Genomic DNA, 9,519 nt, shown 5'->3' with positions numbered 1-9,519 from the left:
AAGAAAGCAAAGCATTTCCAGAAGATGGCGCCCTCGCCATTTATTCAGCTGCCGCCCCCCCCCCCCGCGGCCCCAATCCCCTTCCAGGGCTCGGCGTTCTGCAGGCGGAGTGAGCGCGAGGTACGGCAGAGCAAAAAATTGAAAAATATCCCCCTCCTCCCTAAATTATGGCGCAAGTCTGGCTATAAAAAAAATGAAAACTCAAAACGCAAGCGAGTGAAAATAAAAAAATAAAATAACGCAGCCCCTTTCTTTCTCACGTTTGATTTCTCCTGTATTTGCGTCGACAAAAAAGCTCCAGGCGGGAAAATGAGGAATTCAATGCAGACGGAGGAAGAATTAAATTTGCGGGCTAAAAGATGAATAAGGAGCAGGAAGGAAGTTGAAAGAGAAAGGGAGTGAGCGAAAACAGTTGGGAGACTAGAGGAGACTCGTTTTTTTCCTTCTCTTTTCCAGTTGCTAGTGGAAATGAGAAGGGCGCGAGTAGTGGGAACAAAAGGTCCTTGTGGTGAGTGGGGTGGGCTGCGTATTGCTAAGGCGATAATGGCGTTATGGGGTATTTTCAGAATTGAGGAGGAAGTGTTCGTATTTACGCTGAACACTCGCGTGCAAAGGGCGAGGACGGGGGAAAGGGACGAGGGTGGAGAGCATGACAATCCGAGGAGCCATCTCTCCTTAGAGGAACACCCCCCCCCCCCGCCGCTTCTCTCTCGAGCCTCATTCTTACCCATTCTCCGCTTTTCCCACCGCAGTACAACCCTCTCTCTCTTCTAACTTTCTCCATAGTATGATTCATAATCCTCTCAAATTACACCTGGGGTCGGGTTTTCTCTGGGAACTTACCTACCCCCGCTGCTTATTTCCTTGTTTTTGTTTGAATTTTTTGTAATTGACGTGTCCTTGGCATTGGAGGAATCCTTGCCAAGCTTTAACGTGTGAGTGTGTGCAATTCGAACAGATCTAATAACCTAAGTAATTGATTGATTGGGCGTTCACGTAAGTCTCTTTAGTATCGTTTTGTTATTTCTGTATGTTTGACCGGTCAATGGTATAGGAGAAATCCTTGTAAAACCCGTAAGTCAGAGTGCGTGTGATTTGCAAAGGTTTCTGAACACACCCGAGAGAATTAGCGAATGAGCGAGAACTTGTGCCCATCCGTTTCATTTGCTTTTGTGTGATAGCCGGGTCCCTGACATAGAAGGAATCCTTGTAGACTCTGACCGAGTGAGTCAGTGTGATTCACAAAGGTCTAACACACCCGAGTGATTGCGGGCGTGAACCTGGGCCTTACCTTTTCGATTCCATTGTTTGTTTTTCCTAAGGGAGTTCATTGGGTCCCTGGAATAGGAGATATCCTTGCAAACCCTGAGTGTGTGTGTGAATGCGATTCATGAGTGTCTCTAATATTCCTTCACACAACCTAGTAATCCAGTAGTTGTAAGTTTGTTTTATTTTTCATTAATTTTGCCTCTTTGGTGCGTGATTGAGATACCCATGGGTCACTGCTTCCCAAACACACCAAAGTGACATAGTGTGTGTTCCCTATCTTTTTTCTTACTTGTTAATTTGTTTTTGCCTCCCCCCTTCACAAACCTAGTGTCAATTAAGTTTACGGTCTCGGCTATTTCATTTTCATTCTCATAGTAATTTCTTTTACCGTCATCTTTTTTCTGTGAAAGCGTGAAAATAGAAAATCTCAGATTGAGATGTGACATTTAAAGTGAACCAATGCATATCTGGCTTCGCAGTCACCAGACCTTGACGGTTTTGTCAAGTTCTTACTTCGAGTCCCTCATCAATGTGTGTGTGTCTCATAACTGGTGCCATGCGACTCTATAAAGTCCTAATTAAAATTCAGTAAGCTCTAAGGACCAGTAGCTTAATAAAAGGTCTGAATTAGATTTTTTTATATGAATGAATGAATTTTCTTTCCACTTTAGGTGAACTACTAACATGGTCGATCATTAGCGTTCTCAAAAAAGCTATATCCTTCGAATATTTGTACTTTATTGGTGCCTGTAAGTGAATTAAAAATTTGCCAAATCCGTGTAGGACAGGTAATAGAATCTGACTTTGAGGCGGGAAGATATTTGATGACTACTCCACTCAGTCCAATATAGATAACCGCTGGGAATTAAAAGATATATGCTGAGAAGGATGTATTTGTTTACGGTTGAGGAAAGTCAAGAAATCGCGTAGAATGATTTTTTCGGACGAGCCAGGAAAATTTATTTTTAAAAATACACGATTTGATTCCACAACGAATAAATTATTGGCTTTCGTGGCCGCGCTCTCACGAAATACTTGAAATGCAAAATCCTGGGCAACAGGGAGGAATGACCAAATTATTTAAATAATGGAATTCTGAATATTAGGACTGCGTTCTGGGCACCATTATTATTAGAAAATATGAGGAATAAATGAGAAGTATTTTAAATATTTTCGGACTTCGCGAGCTAAGTTGAAAGGATTGGGGGAAAACTGGAGAAATAGTTACAACTTAATATAGAGCGAAGGGGAAGAGCAAAGCTCTGTAGTTGTAGATGCATACTGTATTCCAGTTCTTTCCTGTCAATCTCTTTGCTGCTATTCCTCGCCCAGCCTTACAATAGTATGCGGTCCTACATTCCTTAAGAATTTGGAAAACGAAAACAGCATTCTTCTTATTTTATGAAATTTGATTAACGCCTTTTTTTCCCTTTCACTAAGCAGCTGGTATCACCCCGGAAACTTAGTCAAGGTTGACGGTTGCAGGTAGGCATGAGGTCAAAAGCAAGGCGCAGAGTGGGAGCAGGAAGGGCGGGAGGGAATGGATCACCGGTGACCGTTTAGCCGGGCCAGTCCCCGTGTTGGCCCCGTCGCCAAGTGTTCCCCAAGGGTCCGAAGGGGAGTGAGGCGAGTAGTGGCGTGTTAAGGCCGGCTGAGGAACTTCGGTCACCCTTCCCATTCTTTCGTCCGTCTCTCCCTTTCCTCTGCTTCCCTGACTTCACTCTGCCTAGTAGTGGGAGATAACCAGAAGGAATTTCATTTTCTTCTCCAGCAGGTCCATTGGGCCGCGAAATGCAATCTTTGGATCGAGGCTGCTGTCTCGCCGGAAGGAGAGCGCCCTCCTCCCCCATCCCCCCCCCCTACCGCCTTTATCCTTACTCAATGAAACGCCGCTCCTCTGAAAGGGATTTTTTTTATGAACCCAAGCAACCAAGAAATTCCTGATAATCGAAATGTAGTGCCTACAGTTGATTGCTTTCTTTAAATTCGTTAGCAAAAATCTTGCTACACACCGAAAATATTTCTGTTATAATTGCCACTGAAATCTACGACCTATGCATAGAAGAGAAATAAGTAATACCTTTGATTCAATGAAACGGATCAAAGACGCTTTCGTATTAAATTGCTATTGAGAAATGATTCAATAGTGTTAAAATTACGATCATTTTAACTTATATCATTGTTTCTCTATGTAGAGCAGGGTAAATTATTTATTTTTTATTGAATTTTTCGGTAGTGAGTTCGAATACGTTAGTATATTTTTACATATTTTAAAAATTATTTTCTAGGCATTTTATTGTTTATGATGATAAATAGAATACAAAAACGTTACTGCTAGCAATGAGAGTTCAATACAGGTTTTAATGTTATCAAAGATTTGTCATCAGTAATACACAAATGCTACGTGGAAAGAAAGGGAAGTCAATCAGTAAAACTGTGAATGAAATGTCTGGTGGGGTCCAATTTAATCATTAAATATTACGATGTTCCTATTTAGAAATAATAAATCTATCTTATTCCAACACTTGGCTTAATCTCATAACTTTCATAGTGCACGAATAATGCTTTCTTGAGCTCTCAACAAACCTCCAGGCTTAATATTTTACGGGTAATAATAAATTCGGAGAATTAGAATGGTATGTTATAAGAGTGGCTTTATTTAAAATTAATTGAAAATTTCGATAAAATTGACACATTCACTGTAAATTCTAATTATCTCTTGCGAAATTTGCTGTCATTTTTATTTTAATCTCTCATTGTGCTAGGAAAAAAGGCATTTAAAATCTATCCATTCCACTCTCTATTTCCCCAATTCTATGTATGCTTTCCTATTTACCGTAGTAAGTCGGGGTCTTTAATATATCTTTAAAATCCTCAGAAAAGTAGCCTGCCTCAAATTTACGCACTAAATTAAATCTGTGTTTAAACCTACGGTTAGGTATAGGCTCCCGTACTAATTTTTCCAATAGTGTCATGAGACTGCTTCCATGGTCATAAAAACTTTTCACAAACCTATCTGCTATAGATTGCACTCGATATAGTTCCAAAGTTAAGCCTACCTCATATAAATGTTTTACTTGCTATTGTGAAAATTTTAAGTGTTATCACCTGGACAAATGTTTATGAATCGTAATTCCAAAATATTTTATCGATTCTACGCTTGTTAAGTTGGTTTCCTCTACATTCAAAAAAAATGCATCGAGACATTTTTTCAAATTTAATTCCAGCTCCCATGTCTTGCACCACTTTATGGTCCGATTTAGGTAATTAGATAAAGATGCCCAATTTTCATGACCGAATATGTTGCTGTAAGTCCCTGCGTGGTCAGCAAATAAAGGAAGTTTCCTGGAAACCTGAGCGTAATGCCAATAGTTCTGAAAAGGATAATAGCTGGCTGATCACAAATTCATTTGGCAACACCCAATTTGACAGTGACTGTGTCGTGCGACGCTCCGTATATTACTAACCTTTGTATTCTGTGAACTTAATTATTCTAAACTGGTGTTAAGTTTTACACCGGTGACTATCGATTAACCTCTCCGAACTTTACGTGCGTACATCAAAAATTCTTTTCATAATAACCAGCCTTCTCTGCAAAGCCTTTGATGTTCGGGATGAATTGGTAGATTAAATCACAAATACCTAAATAGCAGTAGCATAGTTAATAAGGCGTATGTATGGACCATAATATGTGGAAATGTGAAGGAATGTTAATGAAATAAATGAATGACGCTCTCGGGAGAAACATTGTCAGCGACGGGCACTCGGACGACCGTTGTGGAATGCATCCCGGACACTCGTTTCGCTTTAAAAGGTGAGCGCTGGAGATTTGTGATGAAAGGGAGAGAAGGAGATGAGGAATTAGGATGGGGATTGAGGGAAGGGAGCCAAGAGGGGTCCCTCCCTCCTCGGCGAAGGTACTTCCCGACGGTTTCGCCGCAGTCGCAGAGAGAGGAATCATCTCTCGGGATTTGGAAGACAAATTTCAATGGCGTGATGCGGTTGCGGGATAGGTGTTCCATTGGTTGAGGGATGTGGTGCGCGGGGGTGCGGGGCGGGGAGCGGGAGTAGTCGGCTCTTCCCCCCTCGGGGTGATGGAGGACAAAGTTTCGTCTCTCCGCACACACCTCAATTTGGCAGGACGAAGGGTGGATTCCCCCCATGTAAACCCTTTGCGGTGAGGAATGAATGAGAAATAGGGGCAGTGGAAGGGAGTCGAGGGCGGGAAGTGGGCGGAATGACACGGGCACGAAGGCTCGACGGAAGATGTTCCGGAGGGTTGAAAGGTGTCGGGAGAAGTGGGGGCGGCCGGAGGGTTTTATGGCACCGGAGGGGGGGGGGTTTCGGCGAGGGATGGAGTCGTGGAAGGGGAGCGCGGGTCGACAGACGGAGCAGAGGAGAAAGAAAATCAGATGGCTGTAGCCGGGAAAGAAATGGCATTTCTCAGAAAAGTTAGTTTTTCTTGAGGCGGTCGGGTGTTTGAGGTAGAAGTCTCTTTTTATACGGTCTTGGAGGGAGTAGTGCGTTCTTTTGGCGCTCTCGATGTGGAGCTGAGAACAAGGGACGTTTGGATGAGGAAGAAGTAGGAAAGATATCTCCGAGACTGGGAGGTTGGGCTCATTTGGCACAACGGCGTTGGAGCGATGGGGGCGGGGGGGAGGGGGGGGGGAGGTTGGCGGGGGAGGCGAGCGGCGCAATGGGACGGTGTCGTGGGGAGAATCACCTTGGGAGGCGGAGCGGTTGGGGGAGAGACTCACATGAAGTGAAATGGTGGAACGGGAGGAGGGGAAGCAGGCAGTACGGTGGACTGTGCGGGGAAGAGATGTGGACCAAAAGCTTTCTGGTCTGGCCACATCTAAAACCATGAGTTCCTTCTTAAAAAAACGCAAGTTGCATACGCGTATAGAGTAACCAAAGCGACACAGTAATACCTGCAACACAAAAAGATGTGATTGTTAACAGACCGTCCCAGCTAGGTGCCGCCTCACGCCAAGTTTAGCTCAACTGGAATTCGCAAACCACAAAGGGGAGATGGCCTATCTCCGCGCGTCTGTGAAACTGTAGATTGCTTCTGCACACGGAATCTTATTCCATATTCCAAATTAGCTTGATGTCCACACACCGAAGTATCAACCCACTGATCGAAACAAGGAAATGTTAACAGTATTTGAATGCCACTATCCAGTTTGGTAACAGGCTGAACGGAAAATTATTATTATTTGATAGTTTTCTATCAATTGTATTGAATGAACCCACACTAAACATCGCTTTATTTATAAGCCTCGCCTAACGAGGCCGAGACGGATATCAAGCAGAGAAATTGAACTCTAATTAATTCCGCACGTTTTCTAAGTCCCTTTATTCCGTTCAAAACTCATATTTATTTTTAAAACTGCCTCACTTCTCATGACTTCCCTTTATTATAGTCCTCAACAATACATCACTTTTTTATTTTTATCGTATTTTTTTATTTTGAACATCTTGGTCCAAAATACTACATCTACGTATTTTCCCGGAAAGCCTAAGTTTCCGAATCTAAAAGTCATTCGCCTTGACTGTGATTCAAACCCGGACCCCTCGATGGCCGGCAGAGTGCTTTATTTAGCCATTTAAGCTACCGAGACGTCCCCTTACAGTTAGAAATTTCGGAGGCTTTATAGGAACAAGATATTATGAACATATAAACAGTATGCTAATATCCATCCGCTATTGTGTATTTAAATGCACCTTAGTGCATACCTCCGTTAAAAGTGTCTGTCGCAGCATTTCTCCACAGATCTTTGAGCCCGGATCTTCGCAGCATTGGTGAGTGGCGCGGTATGTAAGGTCACCACATCTGCATGAATATAATCATTAATTACACCTCTACACAAATATTAGTTTGAAAATGGACTAAAAATGAGTTAATCACACGAAAGAACATGCATGCATGCCTCAATATTCAATAAAAGGATACGCATATGCAAATTATGGGGAAGAACTATTAAACAAATGGGTAATTTAAACAAATAAACATGAGGAAGAACCACTAAAAAAGGTTGGTCAATTAAATCAGAAAAAAACATGCAGGATATCAAAAAATCATATTCACTGGCAATGCTAATTTTGCCCTACGCGATTGCTGTCATATCTATTTTGATCTCTCATGGAATGAGGAAAAAACAAATCCACTATTTATCTCCCTGATTTTACGATGATGATCAGATCCAACATAGAGATACGGAGTAAGTAACACGCCTTTCACAGTCTTAGATAAGTAACCTACCTCAAATTTACGGAGTAAATTTAACCTGTATTTAGGCCTACGGTCAACTAGTGGCCCTCAATTTAATTCTTCCAATACTGTCGTGATACTATTACCTTGTTCATAACAAATAAACCTACCTGTTCTATTTTGCGCTCTATATCCTTCCAAAATTATGAATACCTCGTAAGGACCCCAAGTACCCGCAGTATACTCGCGTTGGGGCCTAACTGACGTGAAATAAAAAGCTGCTTAACCCTTTCATTGCAATTCCCAATTATTATATATTTACTATTATTTGTTATTCCCCAGATTTAGTTAATGTGTTTACCCTAAGACATCTCCTTCGTTTTCGTTACGCCTATTTTACTGACTCTACGTGCTTTATATCAGTTCCCCATAGAGTATAGAATGTAAACACATAATGTTAACACTGAGTCAGGCTGAAGTAAGTACAAAGAGTTAAATAATAAATTGAGACGGGTAACAAATAAAGCAGAAGAATCATTGTGGAAGACGCAGTGCAAGGATATGGAACGTTCGCAGAAAAAGTGTGAAATTGGTGTGCAAAACAGCAGGGTGATTTTACTATTGGGAAGTAAGAAGGGAAAATCTGTGCTAAAAGTTAGAGATAAGTCCTGTAAGTTAAAAGTTGACCCCGGAAAGATCCAAGAGAGATGAAAGAAATATATAAAAGAACTGTATGGTAAAGAACTTAGGCCAACAAGGTTAGACATAGAAAGAGAATGTAACTTAGTTGAAGATATTTTAGGTCCAGGCATTCTCGACCATGAGATAGAAAGGGCATTGAGGAAGATGAAATAAAATAAGGCCGTGGGGATAGACAACATTTCTGCGGAACGACTTAAAGGTTAGGGAAAAATGGTAGGAAGACGGTACAGTATGTGGACTGAATTGTGGCGTCTATGAGGAAGGAATCTGGGCGGAAGACTATGTGAGATCAGTGGTAGTTCCTATTCCGAAAAAAATAAGGATATATCATGAGAGGACTACGGAACAATAAGTTCGTTTTCACATGACACTGTACCAGGAGAGAATCACCTTGTCTCAAATATTTAGATTAAGCATAATTAAGGAAAGATTGAAATGATTCAGGCTGTAGGAAAAAACCAATTTCCTTAACTTTGGCATTTTTAGCATTTTTTTATAAAAATTTGTCTATTTAGGAAATTTAAATAGAGATATCTTTGCATTAGTATTATTTACTGGGGTGTTTTTTTAATATCTACAATGAAATGTATCAGATGGTGGAACGGAAAGAAATAAGTTCTGCATATCAAGGGAGACTAGGTAATCCTAAGAAAATTTGCTAGCTCAGTTGTGTTCGCCCAAATTAGGTTTGAAAATTGATTTGTTTTGTTCTCTCTCTTTTCGCATCTTGAATTTTAGACGGCACGTTGGCCTAGGGTGCCGAAACGTTTGAAAATCGACTTCGGAAATACCTCGAGTCAAACTCGACCGTCAATTTTTAGAATGTTGTTTTAATGAAAATATTAAATGATTACCTACGCATAGAGCTTTTTTTATTTTACCTCATACTGTATATCTCTGTTCTAACGTAGCCCAACTTTCAAAAACCACATTTTTCACCTCTGGTCGTGGACATTCGTTCCAATCGGGGTTTTTCATGGTGGGAAATGGTTTGGGATTTACTTGAATTACATGGCTGAAAGAAGTCGGATACCCGCATGTACTGAGCGGACAGAAAAGAGGAAAGGTGGAGCCCTCTTGAGATGGAATATCCATCCTCAAGCCTTATTTCTGTGTCTTCCTAGTTCCTCATTTCACCGGTCCCGAAGTTAGATTAGATCTAATAGGGGCCGGGATCAGTTGCCCTCTCACCCGCTGAAGATAGATGGCAGGATTAGCGTTGATGGGAGATCGGTCAAGAGAATTTCGCAGCGGACATTCCGTGGCGGAGAGAGAGGGCCGGGGGCATGGGGGAGGGTGGGGCGGCGGGGTGCGGGGTAGTGGAGCTCCCACTG

Source organism: Hetaerina americana, unplaced genomic scaffold (genome assembly GCF_022747635.1).
Source record: "Hetaerina americana unplaced genomic scaffold, ioHetAmer1.1.p SCAF_1, whole genome shotgun sequence".
NCBI classification, from domain to species: domain Eukaryota; kingdom Metazoa; phylum Arthropoda; class Insecta; order Odonata; family Calopterygidae; genus Hetaerina; species Hetaerina americana.
The sequence above is the reverse complement of the archived record's forward strand: the minus strand, read 5'-3'. Positions refer to the sequence as shown.